The sequence below is a fragment of the Rhagoletis pomonella genome, unplaced genomic scaffold (assembly GCF_013731165.1).
Source record: "Rhagoletis pomonella isolate Grant_MI unplaced genomic scaffold, Rhpom_1.0 Rhpom_scaffold_00003, whole genome shotgun sequence".
Classification (NCBI taxonomy): Eukaryota; Metazoa; Arthropoda; class Insecta; order Diptera; family Tephritidae; genus Rhagoletis; species Rhagoletis pomonella.
The window spans coordinates 14,346,315-14,356,780 of record NW_023458557.1 but is presented as its reverse complement, the minus strand read 5'-3'; the positions used below and the strand labels follow the sequence as shown (position 1 = coordinate 14,356,780).

Here is a 10,466-nt window from a genome sequence, read left to right as displayed (position 1 = left end):
GCAACTCGGATTTCAGCTCGGTATATCCGAAGTTCAGATCATCGGCATGATCTTCGAGTACTTGCCAGTACCACTTCAAGGCGGAGCCCGATACGAGACAATGAAAGTCAGTGAAGAGTTGGTTGTGTGAAATCTCATGTTGTGGGCGCACTTTTTCTATACGAAATAGGAAGCTTTCAACTCATGATCCAACGACTACAGATCACGTAATCCGCCATCGTTGTATTTGTAATCGATTTTCAGAAAAAAGTTTTCGTAGTGTTTTTGATGTTTTTTGGTTCTGTTTACATCGTCTTCTACCTCTTCGTAGTGATATTTTAGCGATTTTATGTGTTTTCTGCAGCGATTTTAATTAGAAATTTTGATTTATTACAAATTTATGATATAATATGTAGTGCTTTTTGATTGGAACAAGTTTGTGCGTCTGTTTGATTTGCCAAGAGGAGTAAAATTGCGTGAAAAGTGGGTGCACATTTGTGGTCAGAACGTGGCATTGAAAAATCGACCGGCGCCGATAATATGCGATTGTAAAACACTCTCAATCATTAAAACCATATTTTATGAACTTTTTTTGCTAATTGTCATCAAGTTTCACTTTTTATAGTTTATAATAAATACCAATCTAATCGCACTCAATCACCGCGCCTTTTTCGTTTTCTTTGTTTGCTTTCATTTTTAGGCAGATGTCAAAAACGCTCAGAAATTTACTTTTTTCATTCTTTTCCGATTGCGTGATCTTGTTAGTAGGTTCATGCTTTCAACTGTCATACCCTTACTATTGCCATCGAACTTTATGTGCCATTTTTCCAAATCAACTTTCTTTCTGTTCATCGAAGCCTTCGTTATTACGAGTTGTGTGGTCGTTATCGTGTTGGCCGAAAGCTTCGTTTCCGTGACCCCTATTTTCTGGTGTCGATGCGAGAGCAGAACGATGGCCCAAGGCTTGAGCAGACGTTTCCATGTCGGCCACAGTGATCGGACTTACAAATAAATTTGTGTGGTAGAATTTGTAAAAAAAATGTGGTAGATTTCAAAAAAATGTGGTAGATCTCAGGTTTTGGACCAAATTTTGTACAAAAATTAAAAATATTCTGCAAGGTTTCACCTAAATTGCAAACATTTTAATTAGCATCTAAAAAAAAAGAATTATAGTATAACAAATTGTAAGATTGAAGTAGCTAAAAATTTCTTGAGTTTTGGCAATTTTTTTCCTTGACAGTGTAAAGCAGTTCCTTCCATATCAAGATATTTTTCGAACATATCTCAAAAGATTTCTGCACCCTTGCGGAGTGCTGCCAGCTTTCCTTTTTATCACATCACGATGTAGCGAACAAATGTGGCACGTTCCAGAAACCGTTATTGGGATTTGCCAATTTCGAAAATTCTCAAGTAAAAGTAAAGAACGCTTTAGAAACTTTAGATGCACAGAAATTTGCTAATAGTTTCACAAAAATCGCCATTTTTTACCATTTTCGCTTTAAATCTTTTTATAAATCACATATTTTGCAATTTAACACAATAAAACCACGTCTCCTGTCGAAAAATTGAATATTGAGAAAATTTACTATTTTACACTTTATTTTATCCTCACAATTTTCCTGTTGTTAGTGTTTAGTGTTGGAAAATTTTTGCTCTTAAAATTAACTAAAACTACTCAAAAACGCGAATATGTGGTAGATTTCAGACCTTGTGTGGTAGATGTGGTAGATGCTCAAAAAAGTGGCAGATCTACCACAATGTGGTACAAGTCCGATCACTGGTCGGCCAGTCGGTTGCTGAGACTCGAGACATTTGCTCTCATATTACGGACCTCATTCATGCACTGGGCCATCATATCGTTCTGTTGCGCCATCATCCCCATCATGCGGCTCAGTTGCTCGATATTGGCCATAGTGCAGGTCGCGCTATCTCCTTGAGCTTTTGGAGCTCCAGCACCCGAGCCTCCTGTACGTTCGCTCAGCCCCGGATCGTCGCCGTTTCCAGCACCTTGTTGCTCAAGCTCCGACATTTCAAAAAGTTGTTCGATTTTCCTTGAAAAACTAAGCCTGTTATTCGAATCGCAGATCGATAGCTGACTTGTTATAGCTACGCTGGGTTGACGTGCTGCTTCTTCTCCTAACGTTCTAAAAATTCGAGCGGTGCACCTATTAAAAAATCCGTTGGCACAAAATCAACTGGACGCGGAATCCCTGTGTCGATTTGATTGAATAGGGACCCGACGACCTGGTTCTCTAGCGCGCGTGTGACACTTCTAGTCACCGGCCTATCGGTGCTAAATAGCCCTAATCCACCAGCAACTCTCTTCTAGGGATTTCGCTCTTCCATTCACCCTCACCTTCACACCAAAAGGAAAATTTTCGTAAGCAAAATCAATATTTATCACCATAAAGAACAAGTACGTGCTGTATGCCTAATGTGACCAACCGTACTTCTTTCGGAAGTACAGTACTTCTTTTTTCGCTCTTGTACTTCGTACTTCGAAGTACAGTCCAATGTACTTCTTTGCAATATTTTGTACTTCAGGAGGGAGATTTTGTAACCAGTAAGCGAAAATTCTCGAATCGCTATCGCACTTTTTGACGCATGATATAAATGTTTTTGCGTCAAAAAGTGCGATAGCGATTCGAAAATTGTCGCTAAATGGTTTCAGAATCTCCCCCCCAGGTCCTGCGCTTCTCCGATCTTTTGGACGATCGTCACGTGGCTTGGACGATAATGGTTCGAACCATTAAAGTCGCTGGGGACCGATGGCATCATACCTGCGCAGCTGCAAAGGCCTCTGAAGGTGTCGTGCAATTGGTTGGATCCTATTTATGAGAACTGTGTGGGGACCGGGTACATCCTCAAGTCATGGAGGGTAGTCAGTATTACGTCCATCCCGAAGGCCGGAAAAGGCGCACGTGTTTCCCCTAGGTATTTTAGGCCAATCAGTCTCTCTTCGGTTTTGCTAAAAACAGCGATCAACGGCGGCTGTCTTGGAAGCCTAACATTGAGGAAAGGGTAAGAAAGGTTTCGGTTGCCTTGTACTGCTGTATCGGCTATCGGTAAAAGATGAAGTCTCTCGCCCAAATTAATTCATTAGCTCTAGGAAACCAGATTTAAGCCACTATTTCTTCATGGAGCCCTTATCTGGTGAAGTCAATCGAGAAGGCTGTACTTGTAAAATAGGAATTAGCGGAGCATTAGGAACAACACCTACACTGGCGCTTAACATACATATGTTGAACACGGCGCCTCCGGATATTGCAGGCGGAATTTTCGCAGTACGAACTGCTATTGGGCTAAAGGAAACCGGGTCATTTTGTGACATAAAAAACGAAAAGAAGACGTTTCTTTGCGGCAGAAAATATTTTTATAGGGCACTTTAAAACACATGACCTCTCAAGGGCTAGTGATAGGAGTTCTGACAGGCCATTGTGCGATTGGTATTCATGCGGTGAGACTATTAATTTCAACTGATCCTTTTTTATCAGCTGTCACGAGGAAGATGAGGTGGAATCATCTCCACACTTTCTTTTAGACTCTCCAACCTTCGCGAGGCTAAGATGGAAGCATTTTGGCTCGCACTTCTGAACAAACACTGAGATTTCAGGACTCGAAATTAGCTGCACTCAAAATTTTGTAATCAACCTAACCTGTCCTTCTTTGAGTTATGAAATAGTTGGTCACATTATGTATGCCTTAACGGAAGTTCTTCTCAACCTTCGAGTTAAAACCGTAGATTTATAACCAACATATAAAAACAAAACCCTACTTCGGCGTCGCGAGAAATGTAATTAAAAAAAAAAATTCAGTTTATTCGACTACAGATGGTATAAAACGTGATTGATTCCCAAAAAAAAATTCAAAAAAAAGCAAAACTAGTTATACGGATAGTTCTGTGCTTCAATATACTGAAAAAAAAAAAGATAATGTTCTCAATGTAAACACATGGAAAAATTGTATGTGTATCTAGATATGACATTATTATTAATTCGATCAATTACGGAAATTCCTTTTCCAAGATTTGGCAGAAGAAGTTAAAAGATAGTTTATAAATGTATATGTTCGATAAACAGTTTATGATTTTGATTGGCGTGTTTTCGGTGCTGCACCTAGGCGAGGTCATAGTGGGTGTGCTCTAGTCAGTCTGCGGTCAAAAGTCGCGGTCAACTATTTTGGAACAGCATCATCCAAAGCACTAGCTTTAAATATGGTTCCCAAACTTTTCCTTAACCCCAGCTTATCCCTATACGCTCGCTGCAAACCTCACGCATGTTAAGTGTGCAACTCTACACACGGTAGCTTAAACTGCTTGAAGCTATAGAGAAAATTAGTGTTACCCCCAAATTAGTATCAACCTTGCCTTTGTTTGTCACTTATGCGAGCTTTGAGCTTATATAAGGCACTTCCAAAGGCGAAGCAATTTCCCCCCCTCATATTTGTTATTACAGCACCTGTTGAATTCGTCGGGGCGACGCAACGCTACCATAACAACCCTAATCAGTACTGGAGTCAAAGTAGTGGGATAGATTTTACAGAAGAACAGCAAGAAGAATAGAGACAGATAAATAGCAGATATAGACATCCAGGGTGGTAGATAGATAGAAGATCAGAAGACTTGTGCGAAGACTAAAATATTACTGGGCTATGCGTTGGGCGCCATTGTTATGTAACTGGTTGTTGGGGTAAAGCGAGGCGGTGGGAAGGCATGGTGGCGAGCCCAGGCTAAGCTCGTCGGATGGGTGGGTCGTTTCCACCAGCCTTACCTTCAGCTACGTAAACAAAACTATAGGTCATGCCTAGGTGGAGGTAAAAATAAGAAAGATAAGATAGATGTTAGAGTATGATGGAAGAAAAGACCAGTCCTGTCAGGTGGAGTCATCCCTCCCCATCTACACGTCGTAGCCTTGGACTCTGCCATGACTCCTTCAAATCGCAGAGTCCCCTAATCCTGACTAGTGTCCGTATGTCATTTTATCTGTCATGTCCCTGTCCACAGTCTGAAGTCAGCAACACCCATGTCCCCTCTATTGCACTAGTGCAACACCCACACCAAACCAATTATCTTAGCAACTCATTCTTATATCTTTTCAACTTCTCTACATTAGAATCTTTTATTCATTACAAAAATAACAATACTAACTGCAATAATTTGACCTATTACTATATACTAAAAGCTACAGCTTGACGATTCATTAAATTCAAATTCCTTGTTCTTAGACCTCAACTGAAAACTAATTCAAACTAGATGGTAAGTTTAACAATTTTTGATTCATATAATTCTTGCTTGTGAACTTAATATTTGTATTTCAACTTTGTAATTAGATCTATACTTATCTACCTAAGCCTTCATTCGAAAGGAACCTGGCCCAATAATCAAGTACGCTGCTGTAGATATCTCAAAGCTACTACCTCTATGTACAAATTTCACAAGAAACCAAGAATATAGGTCAATGCATATAATTATATATGCACGTACGTTAGTACATGTATACGCTTAAATTCTAGCACTCACCGGTCTCTTCAACGATGAAGGCGCCTGCATGCGGGAGACAGGTTGCTGAAAACAAAAAAATATGTACGTACGTATGTACAAGCTTTCCAGCGAGTACGGGAGAGTATATGTTTATCATAGATGGAGCATATTTGGGTCTACAATGACAATTGTCGAAGTGTCAAACTCATTGGGACCTCGCGCTTTGATACGACACCTTTTGGAGGACAAATTCTTTAGATCTAAATTTAAATGGATTCTCGATTAAAATAAAAAAACTACAATTCAATTCAACGGAATAGCTTCGCGGATACGCATCTTTACCAATAATAATCGAAAACTCAACAATATATTGGGGTAAGAAAAAAAATCGTAATAACTGGTACTAAACTCACCAAAAAAAGTGTATGGAGAAAAATGAAAACTTAGATATAGGAATTCATGCAAAGAAAGAAATACATATTTATAACTAAACATCTGCGGCAAATTAAAAAAAAAGCATTAACTAATTGAAGAAAAGTTCTCGCAATAAATTTAACATGAACGGATCATGTGCGAAGAAACAAACGGTGATAATTATAAAAAAGAGCAAAAAAAATAAACTAATTGAAGAATGACAAGAGAAGGTGTAATTTAAAATAGCAGGTAAAAAAAGATAGTGTAATGGGTGTAAGCTTGGAAGCTCTCGCTGCGCTTCCCGCGTTGATTCCTGTAATTGGAAGGTTTATTAATTATGTATGTATGTATGATCTCCCTTCTCAAGTGTACTCTTCCTCTCTGGATTCTGTTTGCTACGCTCCCTCAAAATCGGTTGTATTCCGCTCATGTGCATGCGGTCGTTGACGTTAGTTCTTATGTGCTTCCAGATCAGCTGGTCTTTTTGCACATATGTATGCCCAACAGTTGCTGGCGTAAATAGCCCAACTCGAAAACTTCGGGTTTGCCGCCCTGGCGATATGCCTGTGTGAACCTACGGAGTACATACCCTGTTAGACTTCGTGGAGTTTCATTAAACTTAAAGTCAATATACAAATGCTGGAAAGGTCGCTCGGTTATATGTTGCTTTCCCATGTTCGGTTTATGAAAGAAATTCAGCGTCTTGTTTGCTTTGCATACCTCGCAGCTTTTCACATGAGACTGTACCTCGGCTGCCATACCAGGCCAGTAATACTTTTCGCGTATACGTGATAACGTCTTTTGGATGCCACCATGACCAGTGGGGGCGAGCCGTGAGAGAATTCTACCAACCCTTTACGCAGCTCCGACGGAACCCAAAGTTTCCAGGCTTGGTCCGCTTGAAGGCCCCCTGTTCGGTCAAACAGTGTCCGTTTATATATGTAGCCGTCAGATACTCGTAAGTCAGGTAATTTGTCCTCGTTCTCCGTCACGGTCCTGATTAACTCTTTGTACTCTTCCGATTTAAAATAGGGCGACTCCAAGCATATATAAAGTAGTCTTTCATTGAGTGCGATTTCTTCCATATTCATGCGTGACAGCGTATCTGGAACGACGTTCTGTGCACCTTTGCGATGTTCAATTTCTAAGTTGTATCCCTGTAACTTAAGGCTCCATCTAGCAAGCCTACCAGATAAGTCTTTCTGATTCATGAGCCACTTGAGACTCGCGTGGTCTGTGATAATAGTAAATGGTAGCCCTTCCACGTATGGTCGAAATCTTTTGACACTTAAAACAGCTACGTTGCACTCAAGCTCAGTAATGCTATAATTTCGTTGAGCTTTGTTCAACTTAGCGGACATATATGCTATGGGTCGTGAGGTAGTCGTGTAGTGGTGCTGCAATGGTCCCGTAATCTTGGATAAAACGACGGCACCAGCCTGACATACCTAGGAACCGTCGTAGCTGCTTTGGGGATTTGGGTTCGGGGAAATCCTTCACGGCAGCGACCTTATTGGCATCGGTTCGGATACATCCATCGCCTACCACGTAGCCAAGATACCTAACCTCTTTATAACAAAATTTACTTTTTTCTACGTTAATAGTTAGTTTTGCTTCACGTAAGCAACGAGCGACCTTCTCCAGCAAACATAAATGGGACGAAAAATCTTCTGAACACACCAACAAATCATCTAAATACACATACACGCATTCACGTAACACAACGGGTATAACCTTGTCCATTAGTCGGCACATTCTCTGCGCGGCATTACAAAGTCCGAAAGGCATTACCGTAAATTGGTATAGGGGCCTGCCTGGAAAAGTGAAGGCTGTCTTTTCTCTTGATTTTTTTTCTAATGGAATTTGCCAGAAGGCGTCTTTCAAGTCTATTGCAGATATATATCGTGTATTTTGGAGCCGGCTAAGGATTCCATCCACATGCGGTAATGGATACGCGTCTTTTATGGTACGTTCGTTTACTTCTCTGGCATCTAAACAAAGGCGGTTCTTTGTACCTTTTACTACGAGGGAAACTGGTGAGTTCCAGCTACTATTACTTTCTTCTATTACCCCCGACACAACATTTTGTCTAGCTCTTCATAAATTAATTTCTGTATTGCAGGTGAAATGGGGTAATGGCGCTGTTTCACTGGAAGATTCTCATCAACGACTTCGATCGCATGCTCTTCCATGTCCGTCCTACCTAAACCAAGAACGGCGAAAGAGGGAAACTGCACTTTCACCCTATCTAATGCCGCAGTCTGCTCTGGTGTTAGTGAATGTTGCACGGCGTCAAATGACTAATCCCCCTCGGCGGGTACGAGCTCTGAAACTGTGGCATGCGCTGGACGTGTGACTCCCCGCCTGCTGACCACCTCGAGACCGAAAACCTTCCAAAAGTCTATGCCTAGGTAAACCTCCTGTTGGAGTCCAGGAACTATTAGAAATTCATATCCCTAGCCATTTCATCCCATACAGCTGGGAGAGTTATAACCGCTGTCACTGGTGTTTCACCACCATTTGCTGTCCTGATATTCTGACCCGTAATTGGAATAATGTTATTTTCCTTCCCTTCTAGAAACTTTTGAGCATTTTTACCTAAGCAACTAGCTCCAGCGCCGAAATCTAACAAAGCTAGGGTCTCTATGTCCCCTATCTTCGTTTGAGCAAAGAACCTATTGTCTCCCTTAAGTGTAACAATCGTTGAGACGATTTTACTGTTGATTCGCTTATATAACTTTCTTTTCTCCCTCATCTTCTTTATTTTCTTAAAATTCCTATTATTTCTCTTTTCTTCTAATGATTCGCAAAATATTCTCTTCCTAGCAGCTTCATACTCCAACTTTCTTTGATGTAAACTTTTAGCTACTTGTTTGATACCTAAATCTAGTTTGTTATGCTCAACTTCATTGTTTCTCTTTAATAATTTGTATTCTGGTTGGTTTCCGGGAGCTCGTTCCCCTGGCAGGAGTCCCCGGCTATCTCCGCCAGTGTAAAGTTTCCCTTCTCAGCCTTAGAAACGCAAAAGGACATGTCCCCCCCGCATGCAAAGCAAACCATGTCGTGAAAGGACGATTTACAACGAGACTTTTTTCGCTTCATTCGGGTTTTTAACATAAAAATCTACAGGCATTCCACATGAAAAACATAACATTAAATGAAACGGGGACGGACAGAACGCGTTAATGGTGGACTTGTTGCTATTTGCGGTCGAACGGATCAGCGTATTTGGCTGTGGCATATTTGGCCTCACCCTGGTATTGGATTGTTGGCTGAAAGGCTCCTTGCCTTTTATCATGATGGCTTCGACAGCACTCATGCTGCTTGTTTCCTCCGGTAGCTGTTTATCTGGGAAAGTTAGCTCGTTGACTGCTTTCGATCTATTTCTATTCTCCATTATCACCCTCTCGGCGCGCCTACATTCTGTTTTTAAATCGGCCAGGGTATCCATCCTATAAGCAAATGTCAAATTTGCAAGGTATGGTTTCAAATTCTCTCTTAAAATGCCTACTAATTCCTTTTCAGGAATTTTCTTCCTCAGACGGAACGTCAAGTTATGGACCTCCCCGTAAAATTCATCGAAGCTTTCTTGTGGGAGCTGTTTGCGTTCCATTATCTCGCGGATTATCTCGTAGTCGGACTCCGCTGTCTTGAAGTGGGCCAGCAACTCGGATTTCAGCTCGGTATATCCGAAGTTCAGATCATCGGCATGATCTTCGAGTACTTGCCAGTACCACTTCAAGGCGGAGCCCGATACGAGACAATGAAAGTCAGTGAAGAGTTGGTTGTGTGAAATCTCATGTTGTGGGCGCACTTTTTCTATACGAAATAGGAAGCTTTCAACTCATGATCCAACGACTACAGATCACGTAATCCGCCATCGTTGTATTTGTAATCGATTTTCAGAAAAAAGTTTTCGTAGTGTTTTTGATGTTTTTTGGTTCTGTTTACATCGTCTTCTACCTCTTCGTAGTGATATTTTAGCGATTTTATGTGTTTTCTGCAGCGATTTTAATTAGAAATTTTGATTTATTACAAATTTATGATATAATATGTAGTGCTTTTTGATTGGAACAAGTTTGTGCGTCTGTTTGATTTGCCAAGAGGAGTAAAATTGCGTGAAAAGTGGGTGCACATTTGTGGTCAGAACGTGGCATTGAAAAATCGACCGGCGCCGATAATATGCGATTGTAAAACACTCTCAATCATTAAAACCATATTTTATGAACTTTTTTTGCTAATTGTCATCAAGTTTCACTTTTTATAGTTTATAATAAATACCAATCTAATCGCACTCAATCACCGCGCCTTTTTCGTTTTCTTTGTTTGCTTTCATTTTTAGGCAGATGTCAAAAACGCTCAGAAATTTACTTTTTTCATTCTTTTCCGATTGCGTGATCTTGTTAGTAGGTTCATGCTTTCAACTGTCATACCCTTACTATTGCCATCGAACTTTATGTGCCATTTTTCCAAATCAACTTTCTTTCTGTTCATCGAAGCCTTCGTTATTACGAGTTGTGTGGTCGTTATCGTGTTGGCCGAAAGCTTCGTTTCCGTGACCCCTATTTTCTGGTGTCGATGCGAGAGCAGAACG

The 10,466-nt window shown here is 40.7% G+C and overlaps 1 long non-coding RNA gene across 1 annotated transcript; it reads left to right on the top strand.

Moving 5' to 3' along the window:
• Positions 1-4,018: 4,018 nt before the first annotated feature.
• LOC118735036 lies at positions 4,019-5,965 on the top strand. The gene is made up of 3 exons (XR_004992500.1): positions 4,019-5,233; positions 5,308-5,431; positions 5,491-5,965. It is a non-coding gene; the product is annotated as an uncharacterized LOC118735036 (long non-coding RNA).
• The last annotated feature ends 4,501 nt before the right edge of the window (positions 5,966-10,466 follow it).